This window comes from Rosa rugosa, chromosome 5 (genome assembly GCF_958449725.1).
Source record: "Rosa rugosa chromosome 5, drRosRugo1.1, whole genome shotgun sequence".
Classification (NCBI taxonomy): Eukaryota; Viridiplantae; Streptophyta; class Magnoliopsida; order Rosales; family Rosaceae; genus Rosa; species Rosa rugosa.
The window spans coordinates 45661633-45681599 of NC_084824.1; positions in this window are offsets into that span (position 1 = coordinate 45661633).

The following is a 19967-nucleotide window of genomic DNA, read 5'->3' on the forward strand; positions in this document are numbered from 1 at the left end:
GCTTGGCGTTACTTTATTGAGCGGTACCGCGCTGAAGAAAGTACGCGACTTGCCAGATAAAAGGGGTTTCCGCTAGAGGTGTGTAGCGGAAGGCGCCCCGTTTGTATGATGACAAGGGAGAAGTGCCGCTGTTGGGAGACTTCGTGAATAAGGGCTAGTGAAAAGTTCCGCTGGCGGGGTTCCGCCCAGCGGAGACAGTCACGTGTAGGAGACAAGTGAGAAGTTCCGCTGGCGGGGTTTCGCTCAGCGGAGATCGTCACTGGGAGAAGACAAGTGAGAAGTTCTGCTGGCGGGGTTTCGCTCAGCGGAGACCATCACTTGGAGAAGACAAGTGAGAAGTTCCGCTGGCGGGGTTTCGCTCAGCGGAGACCATCACTTGGAGAAGACAAGTGAGAAGTTCCGCTGGCGGGGTTTCGCTCAGCGGAGACCATCACTTGGAGAAGACAAGTGAGAAGTTCCGCTGACGGGGTTTCGCTCAGCGGAGACCATCACTTGGAGAAGACAAGTGAGAAGTTCCGCTGGCGGGGTTTCGCTCAGCGGAGACCATCACTTGGAGAAGACAAGTGAGAAGTTCCGCTGGCGGGGTTTCGCTCAGCGGAGACCATCACTTGGAGAAGAGCGTACTTGTGATTGCTTCCGTGATACGCCTCGTCTGACGGCGGTTGACACGTGGCCAATAACTAGAGGGTTAGCGTGTGGAGACGCGTCTCCTCAGTCCGGCCGTCTTCTCGTCATTAATGCGAGTAATGATGGATTTCGTAACCGAGGCGACGCCTCGGTTAACCCGGAGGGTTAATGCGAGCAGGGGACACGTGTACGGCTGGGGAGTGATGTCGTTTTCTAGCGGACGGCCCAGAAGCCTCTGATGTTGACATAAAAAGGGGGGGGGGAACGCATCGAGAAGGGACCTCACAAAATCCATTCGAACCTTAGTCGTCTTCAAGCTCTGTCCATCCCAGATTGCAGAGAGAGAGTGCCGCGCGTTGGTGGAGTTCTCGTGGTCGGAGAGACGAAAACTTCCGTCGTCGGGGCACAGCGAGCATCAGTACGCCGGAGCGTTTACAACTGAGGTTAGTGTTCTGGTTATCCTTTTTGTCGGTTTCGTGTTTTTGTCGATTTATGGGTTTGGTGCTTGTTTCTGGGATTGGTGTGTGAACTGGGTTTGTTAATGTTCGCCGGGGGTGTAAGATGAGATTTGGGGGTAGGTTATGGTGTTTGACAGAGAGTTGTCAGTTAGGGTTTTACTAGATGGTTGAATCTGGGTTGAAGGGGTTTGTTCATATTTTGGTTTTTTCTGGGTAGCTGTTCGTGGTGTTTCTGTGCTATACCTGATATAGGGATAGGTTAGATCCTTCTGTGGACTAACTGATTTGGGTTTTAGGGTTTGGGATGGCCACCGTCATAGAGATCTCGAGCAGTGAGGACTCCGGGTCTGACGTGTCAATCAGTGCGGCGGATAGGGCTTTTATTGACTCGTTGCGTCCGTCTGCCCGTGCAGGAACCTCACTGCCAGAGCCGCTAGATATCGAGCCGCTACAAACCATACCCTGGGAAGTTGTCATGGGCCATACGTCGCGTCCGGAGAGTTCTAGGGCGGGTGAGAATGCTGCTGCGCGGGATAGGGATGAGGAGCGGCTAGCAAGTAACAGTGCCTCCAGTGGTTCCGCTGACGAGGGAAACGTGTCGGGGGAGGAAACAGAGTCGGCGTGGGTTCTCCAGGATGGGACCCCCGTTGACGAGGCGGGAGGGCGGATGACTGCCGCTGCTGTCAACCGGATGAAGCGGATATATCGGCTGCCGGGAGTGGTGAGACTTCGTCAACCGACGGCGGACAAGAAGGCCTCAATTCTTCCAGCGGGGTTCGCCGCTGTTCACGAGGCAATATTCCGCCAAGGAGTGACATTGCCGCTTGTACCCAACCTTCAGATCTTGGTGTGCGAGTTCAGCGTCGCCTTTGGGCAGATCTGTCCCAACATGTGGCGGTTGATGCTGGCGATGAACTCCTTGTGGCGGCTATCCGGGTGCGAGGGGCCGACGGTGGCGGAGGTTTTGCACTTCTACGAACTGGTGTACGTTAATCGCCAAGGCTGCAGAGGGCAAGTAAATTTGAGCCGCCGGCAGGGAGCGCCCTAGCTGATAGAGAAGTTGAGGGATTCGATGTCCTACTGGCGGGGGACGTTTTGCGTGGCCATGACAGGGTGGGAGTACCAGTCGGGGTCGAACGAGAGGGAACCGACGTTTAGGATTAAGTCGGAGTTTCAACCAATCCGAGGTTGTCCGTCGATCTCCGCTGAACATAGTTGGCGGTTTACCGTATACGTATTTCAACTGTTGTACTGACGCCTTGTTTCTTGTTTTGTAGCGGGACTGCGTTATAACCTGACGCGTGAGGAAGAGTGCCGTGTTGCGCGCATCAAAGGCTGTTGGAAGAATCGCAATTTGCTGGACTTCCGTCTCCTCACCGGCTGGGAGCTGTTGGTCGATCAGCAGCTAACGCGCGCTATTGGTAAGAGATCTCCGCCACATTGTATCTCTTGGTAACTTGGTTAAAGCTAACGGATGTTTGCATGTTCTCAGATACTCCGCCAGGCAACAAAGCGAGCCGTGACGCCTTTGACAGAGCCATGGACTGTGCGGAGATAGACAACTTCTTGGAGGCGATGTACGCGTCAGGGGAGGTGGCCCAAAGAACAGTTGTGAACCCGGAGACTCTGGAGGTGAGTGCATCCGAGGTTCCGGTGGTGCTGCCCATGCCGCACCACTCCCACCTAGGGGCCGACGGTCTGCCCAGCGTGCAGGGGGATGGGAATGTGGGCGGGGGAAAAAAGGGGTCCTCTACCGTGCCGCAGAAGGAAAGAGTAGTTGCCACTCGACGTGGGCCACAGAAAGAAAGAGTTGTGGCGCCGGCGGGGGCTGCCGCTACTGCGGTGGGGAGACAACCGCCGAAGGGGTCCAAGGCTGCGCCCGCTGGAGATACACGGGGGATCCTGCGGAAGCAGCGCCAGTGTGACTCGGCCGGGGAGGAGGATGATGATGAGACCCTTGAGGTCCACAGGCAGAAGAAGGGCCGACAAGACCCGTCGAAGGCCCCTGTGACGGCCGAGAGAGAGATGCCCGTGAGCGATCTGGACTCTTTCGCCGCCTTCACCGAGTTCATGACCGACAGCGAGCGGGAGTTTCTCTATCACCTGTGCGAGCGGTTGGGGTTCGGCGGTCTGGCAGGGATGACGCGGCCAACGGCGATCGAGCGGTCGCCCTTTAGCTCAGCCTTTGGGCACCTGGCGGTTGGGCTGAACGAAATGTTCTTGGCGGCGTCCAAGCAACCCCGAATTGAGGGACAGCTTCGGGAGGAGGTTAAGAGGCTTGAGAGGGAGCTGGTGGATGCCAAGGACAGGCTGGCGGAGGTGGAGCGACGCCTGATGAAGGCGGATTGTGATGCTGCGGACGCTCGAGGCAAGCTAGACGTGGCCGTCCAGCGGGACATAGAACGAAATGATCAAGTCTCCAAGCTGGAGCAAGACATGGCCTTGCTGCGAGAGCGTGTGGCCGCCAAGAAGAAGAAAATTGATATCCTGCAGCGGGAGTCTGCCGCCAGGCAAGGGGAAGTGAAGATACTGGAGGGTGAGGTGATCCGGCTGAGGGACGATGGAAGCCGAGTCGCCGCCGCCGCGACTGTGGAGAAATTCAAGCAGTCGGCGGAATATAAGAACGCGATGAATGAATCGGCGAAGGCCGGCGCCCTAGCGAACGTCGAGATGCTGCAAGCGAAGGGTGCCATTGACTGGGCCAAGGCGTCCCTTCCCAAGGCGCCGCAAGTAAAAAATGTAGCGCCGACGAAGAAACCCCCGCCAGTACCCAGTCCCCCAGCAGGAGGTGGCAGCTCAGGCAGTGGGTATCATACTCCGGCAGATGGGACCATAGAGACGCCAAGTCCTACCGCTCGAGGGACTGACCAAACAAGCTGCGTACAGCCGCCGCAGTCCGAAGTAGGCGACGCCGGGGCCAACCCCTGAGATGCCGGACGTGCCCTGTTTTGATTGTGTAGCCGCTGAGGCTGAAAATATATGTACTCTTTTTTTTTTTTTTTGAATGTAAGGAACATTTTTGGGTGGGGAGTCCCAGCCCTGAATATATGAAGTGGAATTTTTGACGTTTGTGTGATGACATGTCTATACCGCTAGAGTTTTGACTTGGGATTTTCTTTTGCAATTAATGAAATATTAAAGGAATTAAGATTGGTCCAAGTGCACAACGTAGCGGACGTGGTCCGCTGACGATTGCTGGCGTTGCCAGCTGCCCTCAGTGCTAGACTTGGTAACAATGGTTTGAATAATTCCTCGTTTCATTGATAACTGACTGGTCAGTGTTAACAAAAGTGGGGATGTACCCGTTGGGTAGCTTCCCTTAGCTAAATATTGAACAAAAATTTAGCTAAGTCAAGATGCTCCTGGGTAGCGACATGACTATTTGTAGTAATACCGAAGGTGTTCGGTATTCCAAGGGTGGGTCGTAGTGATGCCATCCTTGTCCATTAAGTAGAAGGTGCCTGGGCTAACGACTTCTACTATTTTGTATGGACCTTCCCAAGTTGGGCGGAGTTTTGTTGGCGGTGGAATGACTTCCTTCATTACCCAGTCCCCCAGTTGGAGGTTCCGGGCCTTGACTCTGGCGTTGTAGAAACGCGAAACTCGTTGCTTGTTTTGCAGGTTTTGCAAATGGGCCTTGTGTCGTTTTTCCTCTAGGAGGTCCAAGTCCAGGTTGATGCCATCGCCGTTGGTCTCTGGGTGGTAGCACTCGACCCGAGCGGTGGGTTGAGTTACCTCGACAGGCAGAACGGCCTCAGTTCCGAACGTCATACAAAAGGGGGTTTCACCAGTGGTGGAGGATGGAGTCGTCCTGATGGCCCATAGCACTTCCGGAAGCTTTTCCGCCCACAAGCCCTTGGCAGTGTCCAGCTTCTTTTTTAGCAGCTTCTTTATTATCTTGTTTGCCGCTTCGACCTGGCCGTTGGTTTGGGGGTGGGCGACAGATGCGAAGCTCATCTTGGTGCCCAGATTGGCGGTGAATGAAATGAGCTCCTCATTGTTGAACTGTGTGCCGTTGTCTGTAATGATTGTGTGTGGGACACCATAGCGGCAGTAAATGTTTTTCCAGAGGAAGTGAATGACTTTGGCGGTAGTGATGGCCGTCAGTGGCTCTGCCTCTATCCACTTGCTGTTGTAGTCGATAGCAACAATGATGTACTTGAACTGTCCTTTGGCGGTTGGTTATTTTCCCATCAAATCGAGGCCCCATGTAGAGTGAACCCATGGACCGATGATGATTGAAAGTGGTTCCGCCGGCGCATGTGGGAGATCAGCGAACTGCTGGCATTTGTGGCAAGATCTTGACACCTACCGGGCGTCCTCACCAAGCGTAGGCCAAAAGTAGCCCTGTCGCATTGTGCGATTGGCCAGGGATCTGGCGCCCGAGTGGTTTCCGCACTCCCCGCCGTGGATTCCTGCCAACACGACCTTTCCTTCCTCCGGGGTTAGACAGCGGAGGTTGGGGTGAGTGAACCCCTGGCGGTAAAGCTTGCCATTCTGGATATTGTAGCGGGTTGCTCTCCGCTGAATTTGGCGTGCCTTGACCTTATCCTCTGGTAATGTGCCGCTGCGCTTGTATGCAGTGATCTCGTCCATCCAGCTGGGGTTGATTTCAATGTTGAAGATCTCTGCTAGGGTCTTTGTGATGCTTGGCTTGTCAAGGCATTCCACCTTTGTGTCCGCTGGACTTTGATGCGGCTGGGCGGTTGCCAGTCTCGCCAGTGAATCAGCCTTGGCGTTCTTTTCCCTGGGGATTTGTGTGATGGTGTGAAAGTTGAACTTTTTTAGCAACGTTTTGACGTATCCCAAGTATGCCGCTAACTGCTGGTCCTTGGCTTGGAAGCTGTCGTTGACCTGGTTAACGACTAATTGAGAGTCGCTGAATATGTTGACGCTGTCAGCCCCTGAGTCAATGGCGAGGAGTAGACCGGCGATAAGTGCCTCGTACTCCGCCACATTGTTTGAAGCTTTGAAGTTGAATTTCAACGCGTACTTCGCTTTCAGTCCCCCGGGTCCTGTTAAGATGACTCCGGCGCCGCTGGCTTTGGCGCTGGCGGACCCGTCCACATGTAGGTTCCATTCTGACTGGAGGGGACTCGCCTCCCCAACGGTTACCACTTCCGCTCCGGGCAATATCTCCATACCGGGTTCAGGTTGTCGTTCGGTGAGTTCAGCGATGAAGTCCGCCACTGCCTGGCCCTTCATGGCGGTTCTTGGTTTGTATTCTATGTCGAACTCGCTGAGCTCGATGGCCCACTTGCTGAGGCGCCCCGAGTGTTCAGGGTTTTGCATTACTTGCCTCAGCGGTTGATTGGTTAACACATGGATCGTGTGGGCCTGGAAGTATTGGCGGAGGCGCCTGGCGGCAACGATAAGTGCAAGGGCCAGTTGCTCCAAGGGAGGATACCTTGTTTCTGCTCCGTTCATGCCTCTGCCGGCGTAGAAAACTGGGAGCTCATCTTGGCCTTCCCTTCTGACAATTGTGCAACTTACCGCCGAAGCGGATACCGCTAGGTATATGAATAGGGTTTCTCCTTGGACAGGGACAGAGAGGAGAGGGACTGACGCCAAGTATTCCTTCAGGCCCTGGAATGCCGCCTGACATTCTGGATTCCAGTCGATGACCTTCTTGTGCGTTGTTTTGAGGAGTTTGAAGAATGGGGCACACTTATCAGTGAGTCGAGAGATGAATCGAGAAAGGGCGGTTAACTTGCCCTGGAGGCACTGGACGTGTACCTTATACTCGGGGTCCGCCAGGTCAAGGATGGCCTGGACCTTGTCTGGGTTAGCCTCGATGCCCCGCTCGCTGACAATGTATCCCAGGAATTTGCTAGCGGTGACTGCAAAGAAACATTTTTCCGGGTTGAGGCGCATACCATAGGCCAAGAGAATGGTTACTATGATCCTGAGGTTTGCCACATGTCCGCCGGCCTTTATGCTCTTAACTAGCATGTCGTCCACGTAGACCTCGATGATTTTTCCCAGATGCTCTGCGAACATGGCGTTCATTAACCGCTGGTAAGTGGCACCGGCGTTCTTCAGACCGAAAGGCATGACATTGTAGCAGTAGAGGCCTTTGTCGGTGGTGAAGGTTGTGCATTCCTGGTCGCTGGGGTGCATTTTGATCTGATTGTATCCGGAGAAAGCGTCCATCATGCTGAGGAGCTCATGTCCGGCGGTTGAATCAACCAACTGATCGATACGGGGTAGCGGGAAACTATCATTTGGGCATGCCTTGTTGAGGTTTTTGAAGTCGACACACATCCGCCACTTGCCGCTGGGCTTTTTGACCATTACTAAATTTGAGATCCACTGGGGATAGATGACTTGGCGGATGAATCCAATGTCCTGGAGTTTGGCGACCTCTTCTCCGATTGCCCGGTATTTTTCCTCATCAAAGGCCCTCCGCTTCTGCTTGATGGGATAAAAAGAGGGTTTGATGGTCAGTTTATGAGTGATAATCTCAGGGGAGATACCTGGCATGTCCGCGTAGGACCATGCAAAGACGGAGGCGTTATGACGTAGGAATTGAATGAGTTCTGCCTCTACTTCTGGGTCTAGTTGGGCGCCTATGCGGACTGTCCACTCAGGGTGCTCGTCCGAGATGCAGACAACTTTCAAGGATGTGTCCGGGTTGACCGGCTCCTTCCTTACATACCTCTCCTCCTCATCCCTAGGGTCCTCGAAGATATTTGGTGGCGGTGCCTGGTTTTCCACTGTCAGGACATCATGGCGGTGTGCTGACCGTGCCATAGTCGTTGAATAACACTCGCGTGCCAACTGCTGGCTTCCCCTCACACTGCCCGTGCCGTTAGGTGTGGGGAACTTCATAAGAAGCATGTATCCGGCGATAATGCACTTAAGCTTGTTGAGCGCCGGTCGTCCGAGGATGGCATTATATGAGCTGAGACAATCAACGATTATGAATTCTGTATGTACCTCCGCCATACATGGACTAGCGCCAATAGTCAACCGCATATAGTCAGAACCGAGCGGCTGTGTGACGTCACCAGAGAAGCTGAGCAGTGGCTCATGGTCCTGGAGCAACTTGTTATTCCGCTTGAGATGGCTGTAGCAACCGTTAAAGATGACGTTGACAGCGGACCTGCTATCTACCAATATTCTCCCCACTGAGAACCTACCAAGAATGGCGTCGACCAAGAAGGGGTCATCATGGGGTAGGTGCACCCCGCGCTCCTCCTCCTCAGAGAATCCTCCTCCTCAGAGAATGTAATAGGTTCCCAACCCACCTTTGGGACTTTGGCGGATCTCTCGTAACGGATATGGCAGACCTCTTTTGGGTGATTAATGCGTGCATAACACCTCCTGGCTCTGTGAGACAAGCCCGTGATTGGAGCACTGCCGTCGATTGTGTTAATGCGGCCCAACGTCTCTACGTTGGCGATCACGGGTGGCGGTTGGCGCATCTTGAACTGTTCCATCTTGCCTTCACGGTACAAGGTCTCAATTGCCGTCTTCAGTGCGTTGCAGCTGTTGGTATTGTGGCCGCTGTCTTCATGGTATTTGCACCATCTGCCGGTGTTTTTAGGTTTGCCCGTCCTTGGGTATTTTGCTGGAGGAGGTGGCGGGATTTGATCCTTGCACTGATTGTATATTTCCTCGTACGAGGTTGTGAGGACCGTGAATACTGCATACCGTTGAGAAGACTCCGTTTGTCTGTTGCGGTTATCTTCCTGGGTTGGGCGGTTGCCCTTGTGGTATTGATCCTTCTGCCGCTTGCTCTGGTAGTGGCCCTGTGGCCATTCCCTCTTCTTGTCAGTTGGCGATGCGGCGGGTGCTTTATTAACGGTCTCATGCCTGGAGGTGGGCAGTGTTGCCTTTGTTGGCGTTGCCGGTGGCGGTGGAGCTTCTCCATATGTGATGAACTCCGCCTGGGCGTGAATGACCGCCTCACTCATGATATGGTCATATGCCGCGTTTGGATGATTGTAGTTGAGGTGATAGAGGAACGGCCCCTTGAGGAGTCCTTGCTTGAAGGCCGCCGATGCCATCGATTTGTCCAGATCGCGGCACTGAGATGCTGCCGCTCGCCACCTTGTGACGAATGCCTTTAGTGATTCGTTCTCTCCCTGCTCGACGCTGAACAGCTGACTCGTGTTATGATGTCCGGCGGACAATAAGATGAACCGGGAGAGGAAAGTATGTGATAGCGCGTTGAATGAGTCAATGGATCCTGGCGGACATTCGAAGGACCAATTCATTGCCTCTCCGTCCAGTGTTTCGCTGAACAAGTGGCACAGAGTGGGGTCGTCAAATCCCTTGTTGTTGGTGACCTTCTTGAAGGTGTCCATGTGGACGAAGGGGTCGGTTGTACCGCTGTAATGCGACATCTTTGGAGTTTTTGCGTACGCAGGCCTGATAGCTTGTAGGATTGCAGCGGTGAAGGGCCCTGGTCTGGACGTAAAAAGTGGACTTTGAGTTGGCGGAGTGGCGCCCGACTCCGCCCGGACCAACCTTTGTTCCAACTGTTGCATCCTCTCCAGAATTTGGGCTGTTGCGTCGCCGGCGGGTTCGGCGTATGTACTCCGCTGGGTCTGCCTACGCCTTGGCGCAGGCGGATCGCCCTCAGTTCTTGCCCTAATTTCCGAGCGGTTGGTGCGTGGTACCGACTCTGCCTCCTGCTCCAACATGAGTTGTGGAATGGGCGGTGGTCCCATCCCCAGTAGTTCAGGGGGATCCAGCGGGACCTGCATCTGCACGACTGGTTCTGGTCCCAATGTACCAGCGTTAGGATGACTACGCCTTGTGCTATGCGAATGCTCGCTCTGTGCCGGGTTGGCGGTTCTTTCCAACGTCCTCTTCAGGTTATCAAAATGCGACATCAGCGTAGCCCCCTGCTTTTGGGCCTCGGTCTTCTCTCTGCGCTCCTCTTCACGCTCTCTATTTGCCTTGTGAAGGTCTGCCAGTGCCAGCTCGTACATGGCGGCGAGGTCCTGGCCTGGTGGGCGGCTGCTGCTTGGATTCGTCTCACCGCCGGGGTTAGTTGGGGTGTTGAATAGTGCGCGGTTAACACCTACCGCTGGATTGGATGTTTGGGGGATGGCGGATTGGTCTGCCTGCTCATCGGCGTTTCCCCCGCTACCGCTAGTCATGGTAGTTGTGATGGGATGACCTCTTGTTCAAGGGTTCCCACAGACGGCGCCAATGTTAATGCTCAAAGTCTGGCGGTAGCCAAACCTCGGTTTAACGCGGGTCCAGTGGGCGGACCGCTACCCTGTATGCTTGGTGTTCCTTGCTGGCTGCCAAATGAAAGACAGGGCGTCAGAGGGAGACCGCGTTGGGCGGTCTTCACTTCTCCGATGCCTAAGTCAGTTGATATATAGGCAGCACAATAATAAATGAGTAGTTAATGCGTAATAATGAAGAGAGAAGAGAGGACCTTTTATAGGTGAGGAGAGGTCTGATCTTCTCTTTGTTTTCGATGTGGGACTGATGTGCTTCAGTTCCCAGTTTCAGTAGCTTCTGATGCCGTCTTGGCAGAGTGCGTGGCGGCGCGTCAGCGGTGATCCTGGGGAACTCTTGTGCTCAGGCCGTGGCCCGCCTGGCTGCCTATCCGTGGGTTACTCCTTTGACGGTAGTTGGTATCTCTGGCGGTACGATGAGTGTGGCTGATTATAGCTAATTATGCTTTGCAAACGTACATGTAGGTACACAAATGTACATGTATGTACAAGTCCCCCAAGTCCCCAGTCAAGGAGGGCAATCTTGGTTGGGGAGTTGTTCAGCGGTTAGAAGCGTTATCTTCCGCTAGACTTGAAACTGCATAATTAGCGTCAGTGCGTTGTCAACCATGGATTTACTGAGCAAACGCTTTATACCCTTTCGGGTGGGCCCCTGCTAGGCCCCCCAGGGAGTCCCCCACTCCCCGGCGAAGATAGACCTCCGGATGGTCGGCAAATTGTTTGTTGAGGGGGAGCTGCATGGAGCAGAGGGTGTTGGGTAGCGAGCCCAATCTTTAGTATCCAAGTGACGGGGGTCAACGTGCCTGATCAGGGTCGTCGTAGACTGTTGACAAGTCCCCGTGTCCCGTAGGGACGGTCTGACTGTAACGTCGCGTGGCGGTCGTTGTCAGAGTGAGGCGTGGCCTCGGGATCCGCCGCTGGCGGATATCCCCCCGCTGACTGTAGCTGGAAGCAGCGTCCAGTAGACGTGCCTGAAGGTATTTTATTGAGCGATATTGCGCTGAACAAAGTACGCAGCTTGCAAGATGAAAAAGGGATTCCGCTAGAGGTGTGTAGCGGAAGACGCCCTGCTTGCAGGACGGTAAGGGAAAATTTCCGCTGGCGGAGTTTCTTTCAGCGAAGACTTCGTCACTTGGAAGGTGACAAGGGAGAAGTTCCGCTGGCGGGGTTTCGCTCAGCGGAGACTTCGTCACTTGGAAGGTGACAAGGGACGAGTTCCGCTGGCGGGGTTTTGCTCAGCGGAGACTTCGTCACTTGGAAGGTGACAAGGGAGAAGTTCCGCTGGCGGGGTTTCGCTCAGCGGAGACTTCGTCACTTGGAAGGTGACAAGGGACGAGTTCCGCTGGCGGGGTTTTGCTCAGCTGAGACTTCGTCACTTGGAAGGTGACAAGGGAGAAGTTCCGCTGGCGGGGTTTTGCTCGGCAGAGACTTCGGACGGTTGGTGATTTCTTCCCAAGTGGTTACTTCCATTAGACGCTTTGTCTGATGGTGGTCGACACGTGGCCAACTAGTAGAGGGTTAGCGTCTGGAGGCTTGTCTCCTAAGCCTGGCCGTCTTCTCGCCATTAATGCGAGTAATTATGGATTCCGTAATAGAGGCGACGCCTCGGTTAATCCGGAGAGTAAGTGGAGACATGGGACACGTGTACGGCTGGTGTGTGATGTCATTTTTCAGTGGACGGTTTAGAATTTGTTGATGTTGACATAAAAGGGGGGGGGGAACTCAGCGAGATTTGACACTTTGCTAAGGCTTCAAACTCTTACTCGTCGTCTTCACGCTTTGCTCGGCCGAGACTCAAGAGAGAGGCTGTTGGAGTTTGGTGGAGATATCGTTCCCGGAAACACGAAGCTTTTTCCCACTGAAGACTATTGCTCACCAATACACCGGAGTTTTCGCCACTAAGGTTGGTATTTTGATTCTTTTCCCTGTTTCATTGGATCTGTTGGTTTCTGGGTTTTGTTGTTTCTGGTTTTGGGGTGCTATCTATTCTTCTCTGGTGTGCTCTTAGGGTGTGAAGTGAGATTTGGGGGTGGGTTATGGTGTTTGGCAGAGGGTTGGTGTTTAGGGATTTGCGAGATGGTCGAATCTGGGTTGAGTGTGTTTGCTCTTGTTTTGGTATTTTCTGGGTAAACTGTTCTTGATGTTCTTGGCTATAACTGATATAGGCATAGGCTAGATCTTGTTTGAGCTAACTGATTTGTGTTTTAGGGTTTGGGATGGCTAACGTCGTAGAGATTTCGAGCAGTGAGGATTCCGGGTCTGACGTGTCGTTCAGCGTGGCGGATAGAATATTTATTGATTCGTTGCGTCCGTCTGCCCATGCAGGAACATCACTGCCAGAACCGCTAGAGGTTGAACCGCTACATACCATACCCTGGGAAGTAGCTATGGGTCGTGCCTCGCGTCCAGAGAGTTCTAGGGCAGGGGAGGCTGCCGCTGCCAAAAATAGGCGTGACGAGCGGTTGGCGAGTAACAGCGCTGCCAGTGGCTCCGCTGGTGGGGGAGAGATGGCGGGGGAGGATGCTGAGTCAGCGTGGGTCCTCCAGGACGGCACCCCTGTTGACGAGGCAGGAGGGCGGATGAATGTTGCTGCCGTCAATCGGGTGAAGCGGATGTTCCGGTTGCCAGGTTCGGTGAAGCTGCGTCCGCCGACGGTGGACAAGAAGGCATTGATTCTCCCAGAGGGGTTTTCCGCCGTGCACGAGGCGATATTCCGCCAAGGAGTGACACTCCTGCTGGTGCCCAACCTTCAAATTTTGGTGTGCGAGTTTGGCCTTGCTTTTGGGCAAATTTGTCCCAATATGTGGCGGTTAATGCTGGCCCTAAACTCCCTATGGCGGCTGTCCGATTGCGAGGGGCCAACCGTGGCGGAAGTGCTGCACTTCTACGAGCTGGTGTACGTGAAGCGCCAAGGTTGCAGAGGGCAGGTGAACTTGAGTCGCCGCCAGGGGGCGCCCAAGCTGATCGAGAACTTGAGGGATTCCATGTCCTACTGGCGGGGGAGCTTCTGTGTTGCCACGGCGGGGTGGGACTACCAAGCTGGGTCCAACGAGGGGGAGCCGACGTTTAGGATTAAGTCGGAGTTTCAACATATCCGAGGTTGTTTACCGGTCTCCGCTGAACATAGCTGGCGGTTTCTCTTATGCATAGCCTTGTATTTCTACTAATGATTACTGTTTGTTTGTGCAGCGGGCTTGCGCTACAACCTGACTTGTGAAGAAGACTGTCGCGTGGCACGCATCAGAGGTTGTTGGCGGAATCGCAACTTGCTGGACTTTCGCCTTCTTACCGGTTGGGAGTTGTTGGTCGATCAACGACTGACTCGTGCAGTTGGTAAGAAATATCTGCCAGATTGTACTTATGATCAGAGTGCCTCAGGCTGACTGGTTTGTTGTTTTTTTTTTTTTTTTTTAGAAACTCCGCCAGGTAACAAAGCGAGCCGCGACGCTTTTGACAAGGCTATGGACCGCGCAGAGATCGACAACTTCCTGGAGACCATGTATGCCTCCGGGCTGGCGGCCCAGCAGACGGTCGTGAACCCGGAAACGCTGGCAATGAGCTCGTCAGAGGTTCCCGTGGTGCTACCTATGCCGCACCACTCCCACCTTGGTGGTGACGGCCTGCCGGTCGTTCAGGCGGGGGCCAATGTGGATGGCGGGAAGAATGGATACGCTGCCGCCGCGCCACAGAAGGATAGGGTGCCTGCTAACAGGCGCGGCTCTCATAAGGAGAGAACGGTGCCGCCTGCGGAGACCGTCACCGCTGCAAGGGAGGAGCCGCCAGCGAGGGGATCGAGGCCTGCTGCTGGGAACACGAGGGTGCTCCAGCGAAGGCGCCGGCAGAATGACTCCCCTGACGAGGAAGAGGGGGACGATGTGGAGACCATTGGGGCCCGCCAGCAGAAGAGGGCTCGGCAAGCTCCGCTCAAGGCTCCCGTGGTCGAGGAGAGAGAGATGCCCGCGAGTGACCTGGACTCGTTCGCCGCGTACGCAGAGTTCATGACGGACGGTGAGCGGGAATTTCTCTACCACATCTGCGAGCGGCTGGGGTTTGGCGGCCTAGCGGGGATTTCGTGCCCAACGGCCATTGACCAGTCGACCTTCAGCTCGGCCTTCGGTCACCTGTCGGTTGGGCTGCACGAAATGTTCCTGGCGGCGTCGAAGCACCCCCGGGTTGAGCGGGAGCTCAGAGAGGACGTCCAGGGTCTTCAGAGAGAGTTGGCGGAGGCAAAGGACAGGCTGGCGGAGGTGGAACGGCGCCTGACAAAGGCGGACTGTGATGCCTCAGACGCCCGCGGCAAGCTGGCGGTGACCATCAAGCGGGACTTGGAGCGGAATGCCCATGTCTCCAAGCTGGAACAAGACATGGCCCTGCTGCAGGAGCGGGTGGCCGCCAAGGATAAGAAGATTGACATCCTGCAGCGGGAGTCCGCCGCCAGACTAGCCGAGGTGAAGAAGCTAGAGGGTGAGGTCGCCCGTCTGAGAGCTGAGGGGAGCCGCGCTGCGGCCGCTGCTGTTGAGGCATTCAAACAGTCGGCGGATTATAAAAAAGCAATGACTGAGGCGGCGAAGGCTGGGGCCCTAACCAATGTGGAGATGCTGAGACAGAAGGGTGCTATCGACTGGGTGAAGGCGTCCCAGCCCAACGTGCCGCCAGCTCAGAATGCCCCGCCGGCGAAGGGTGTGGTCCCCGCCCAACCTGAAGGCGCTCGCTCGGGAAGCGGAGAGAGTGGCGCACGCCCGGCGGATGGCTCCCAGCGGACTCCTCCTCCTACCCAGTCAGAGGTGTCCCGTGCTGGTTTCCTGGCGGCTCATACCCGGGCAGATGGTACCATAGAGACTCCAAGTCCCACCGCCCGAGGGTCTGACCAAACAAGCCGCGCACAGCCGCCGCCGCATGCTGAAGGTGAAGATGCTGAGGCCAACCCCTGACAGATGTTGGAACTTCTCTTTTTTTTGTAGCCGCTGAGGCGTGAACTTTTTTTTTTTTTTTTTTGTAATGAACATTTTTGGGTGGGGAGTCCCAGCCCTTTATATGAAATGAAGTTTTGAATTTTGGTGTTTGTCATGATATGCTTGTATCGCTAGGGATTTGACTTAGAGTTTTCTTTTGCCAATCAATGAAACATTAAAGGAATTAAGATTGGTCCAAGTGCACCATGTAGCGGACGTGGTCCGCTGACGATTGCTGGCATTGCCAGTTGCCCTCAGTGCTAGACTTGGTAACAATGGTTTGAATAATTCCTCGTTTCATTGATAGCTGATTGATCAGCGTGTACAAAAGTGGGGTAGTACCCGTTGGGTAGCTTCCCTTAGCTAAATATTGAACAAAAATTTAGCCAAGTCAAGATGCTCCTGGGTAGCGGCATGACTATTTGTAGTAATACCGAAGGTGTTCGGTATTCCAAGGGTGGGTCGTTGTGACGCCATCCTTGCCCATTAAGTAGAAAGTGCCTGGGCTAGCGACTTCCACAATTTTGTATGGACCTTCCCAAGTTGGGCGGAGTTTTGTTGGCGGTGGAATGACTTCCTTCATTACCCAGTCCCTCAATTGGAGGTTCCGGGCTTTGACTCTGGCGTTGTAGAAACGCGATACCCGCTGCTTGTTTTGCAAGTTGTGCAAATGGGCCTTGTGTCGTTTTTCCTCCAGGAGGTCCTTGTCCAGGTTGATGCCGTCGCTGTTGGTCTCTGGGCAGTAGCCTTCGACCCTAGCGATAGGTTGAGTTACCTCAACAGGTAGGACAGCCTCTGTTCCGAACATCATACAAAAAGGGGTTTCGCCGGTGGCGGAAGTTGGAGTTGTCCTGATGGCCCATAGAACTTCTGGAAGCTTCTCCGCCCACAAACCCTTGGCGTTGTCAAGTTTCTTTTTCAGTAGCTTCTTGATTATCTTGTTTGCTGCTTCGACTTGGCCGTTGGTTTGGGGGTGGGCGACAGAAGCAAAACTCAACTTGGTGCCAAGGTTGGCGGTGAAGGATATGAGTTCTTTGTTGTTGAACTGTGTGCCGTTGTCTGTAATGATTGTATGTGGGACACCATAGCGGCAGTAGATGTTCTTCCAGAGGAAGTGAATTACCTTGGCGGTAGTTATTGCCGTCTGTTAACGTTAGTGATCCGTAGGGATCTCTAGTTAGCTATAAATAAAGAGAGAGAGAGAGAGAGGGATTGACACAAGATGTATAGTGGTTCGCCTCCGCATGAGCGGGAGACTACGTCCACTTGAAAGCTATACTAGTGTGTCGAGCCTTGCGGCCTAACAAGATTACAAGAGATGTAATGAATGTGTTGAGTTGTGGGAGGAGGCATTCCTTTTATAAGTCAAGGAAGCCATCTCCTTTACTTGTTCTTCGATGTGGGACAAGTTTCCACATATTTCTAGTCTATTTAACATGTAGAAAGCCATGTTGTGGAGGCATCTTGGCAAGGGTGGAAAGGTGGCTTCCCGGTGGCGGATTTGTGACTTCCGGATACCGCCGCGTAGCCTGAACATAGGGCTACACGATGCATGTCTCGGTTGGGCCTTGCCATGTCTTGTGGATGTCCCAAAGTGGGTGTTACTTATGCTTGGTGAGGTAGTAAATACTCCATATTATTGGAGGTATGTACAAGTCCCCGAGTAAGAGTAGCTTCTTGGTTGGGGAGTTCAAATCATGAAGTCATCAAGCATAAGTAACCGGGCGGTATGGAGCCCCTACAAGTCCCCGAACTCCGTAAGCAAGAAGGGACTCGTTAACCTGCACAACAAAAACAAAAAGCAGGCATACGTAGAATGCTCGTTGCATTGAGCAACAAAATGTGAATTGTATGGATATGCGTGGGCATATATAAACGTATGGGGAGCGTGATACATGTTGATGTATACACGCGAATGGCGCCGAGTACGATCGATTTATGACGGACAAACTCGAGAGAGCGTATGGTCGTGTGAGCATATGGATTGCATATGATAAATGTAAGTTGTATGAGCGCTGCGAAGGTAAGCGTTTGTAACGTGTAAATGATGAGTACGTGAACGCTTGTGTTGGTTTGGTTGTCGCTCGTATTAATGGAACGCGAAAAGAATTCAATTTGTCGGGAGCGACAAATGGTAGAAGAATTCCATGTTCCATTAACGTGTGGAGTGACGAGTAGAATGCCGGGAAGGCATGAGCGGGAAGCTCAAGGGGGATGAGCGGAAGCTCAATGGGTTGCCGGGAAGGCATGAGCGGGAAGCTCAATGGGTTGCCGGGAAGGCATGAGCGGGAAGCTCAATGGGTTGCCGGGAAGGCATGAGCGGGAAGCTCGTGAGCGGAAGCTCAGGGGGTGCCGGGAAGGCATGAGCGGGAAGCTCGTGAGCGGAAGCTCAAGGGGTTGCCGGGAAGGCATGAGCGGGAAGCTCGTGAGCGGAAGCTCAGGGGGTGCCAGGAAGGCATGAGCGGGAAGCTCGTGAGCGGAAGCTCAAGGGGTGCCGGGAAGGCATGAGCGGGAAGCTCAATGGGTTGCCGGGAAGGCATGAGCGGGAAGCTCGTGAGCGGAAGCTCAGGGGGTGCCGGGAAGGCATGAGCGAGAAGCTCGTGAGCGGAAGCTCAAGGGGTTGCCGGGAAGGCATGAGCGGGAAGCTCGTGAGCGGAAGCTCAGGGGGTGCCGGGAAGGCATGAGCGGGAAGCTCGTGAGCGGAAGCTCAAGGGGTGCCGGGAAGGCATGAGTGGGAAGCTCGTGAGCGGAAGCTCAAGGGGTTGCCGGGAAGGCATGAGCGGGAAGCTCGTGAGCGGAAGCTCAGGGGGTGCCGGGAAGGCATGAGCGGGAAGCTCGTGAGCGGAAGCTCAAGGGGTGCCGGGAAGGCATGAGCGGAAAGCTCAATGGGTTGCCGGGAAGCTCAATGGGTTGCCGGGAAGGCATGAGCGGGAAGCTCGTGAGCGGAAGCTCAGGGGGTGCCGGGAAGGCATGAGCGGGAAGCTCGTGAGCGGAAGCTCAAGGGGTGCCGGGAAGGCATGAGCGGGAAGCTCAATGGGTTGCCGGGAAGGCATGAGCGGGAAGCTCGTGAGCGGAAGCTCAGGGGGTGCCGGGAAGGCATGAGCGGGAAGCTCGTGAGCGGAAGCTCAAGGGGTGCCGGGAAGGCATGAGCGGAAAGCTCAATGGGTTGCCGGGAAGGCATGAGCGGGAAGCTCGTGAGCGGAAGCTCAGGGGGTGCCGGGAAGGCATGAGCGGAAAGCTCAATGGGTTGCCGGGAAGTCATGAGCGGGAAGCTCGTGAGCGGAAGCTCAGGGGGTGCCGGGAAGGCATGAGCGGGAAGCTCAAGGGGTTGCCGGGAAGGCATGAGCGGGAAGCTCGAGGGTTGGGCCCCTGCTAGGCCCGCTAGAGAGTCCCCGACTCCCCAGCCATGTTTGTTGAGGGGGAGCTGCACGGAGCAGAGGGTGTTGGGAAGCGATCCCAATCTTTGGTACCCAAGCGTCGGGGTTAACTGCCGGATCAATGGCTGCCGTAGGCTGTGTTAACTAGTCCCTTGCTGCCGGATCAATGGCTATTATGAGGCGTTGCCTGACCGCTTGGCGGTTTTGGTCGTAGACCGTGGATGTGTACAGTATGTATTTGCATGAAAAAATGACAAACACATAGAGCAAGCATGTACAAGTAGTAAAGTGGCAAAGAACATGTCGTAGGCATGCGTAAGGGTCATGGAGACATGTATAGACATGGCATCGGCGGTAGCTCAAATTGCAAGAGCGTAAGAGATAAGAGGAATGCACTTATCTTGTGCCGATTTGGAGCGAGTTGAAGTTGGAGTTGTCCAAGCATGACGGTCCATCGCTTTGGTTGGCCAGCGGAGGTTATCCGGCGGAGGATGTCTGGCGGAGGTGGATAGCCAGCAGCGGATGTCCAGCGGAGGTTGTCCGGCGGAGGATGTCCAGCGGAGGTGGATAGCTAGCTGAGGTTGTCCACTGGAAGTGGATAGCTAGCGGAGGATGTTCAGCAGTGGACGTCCAGCGGAGGTGGAAGGCTGGCGGAGGAAGCTCGCCCAGCTGAGGAGAAATCTGTGCTAGCTGAGAAGTCCGGCGGAGAAAACTCGTCAGCGGAGGAAGAAGGTCGGCGGAACTCGGAGCTCAGCGGAGGTTTTGAGTTCGGCGGAGCGGAGCTGGGTGTTGATATGGAAGGTTGGTGGAGAACGAGCTCAGCGGTGAAGCTCGAAGTTCGGCGGTGAACTTCCAGCGGTGCCGCTCGGCGATGAAGTTCGAAGGTCGGTGGTGAACTTCCAGCCGTGCCTCTCGGTGGTGATGAGGCTGGCGGAGCGGAGCGTGGTTAGCGGATGTCTGCCAGTGGAGCTCTTGGACGGCGGAGTGGAGCTTTTGTCCAGCGGTGTGGATGACGGTCAGCGGAGGGACCGTGGCATAGGGAGGCTCGGAGGAGGCCTAGAGCTCAGCTGAAGTGGCCGTGACTTTGAGCTCGGCGGAGGCTCAAAGTTCGGCGGAGGATGTCTAGCGGTGGCAGCTGGTTGGCGGAGCGGATCTTTGCTCGTGGTCTTGTAACCTGGGAAAGTTTGGCGGAAGATGCCGGCGGTGAACAGTACAGCTGAGCGGAGCATGGTGCTCGGCGGAGCACTTCGCCGGTGGAGTCTTGGCCAGACGTGGACCTCTGGACAAGCTTGGTGGAGCGTTAGCCGCTGGATACGCGTGGCGGATCACTAGCCGCTAGGGCTGGGCTGT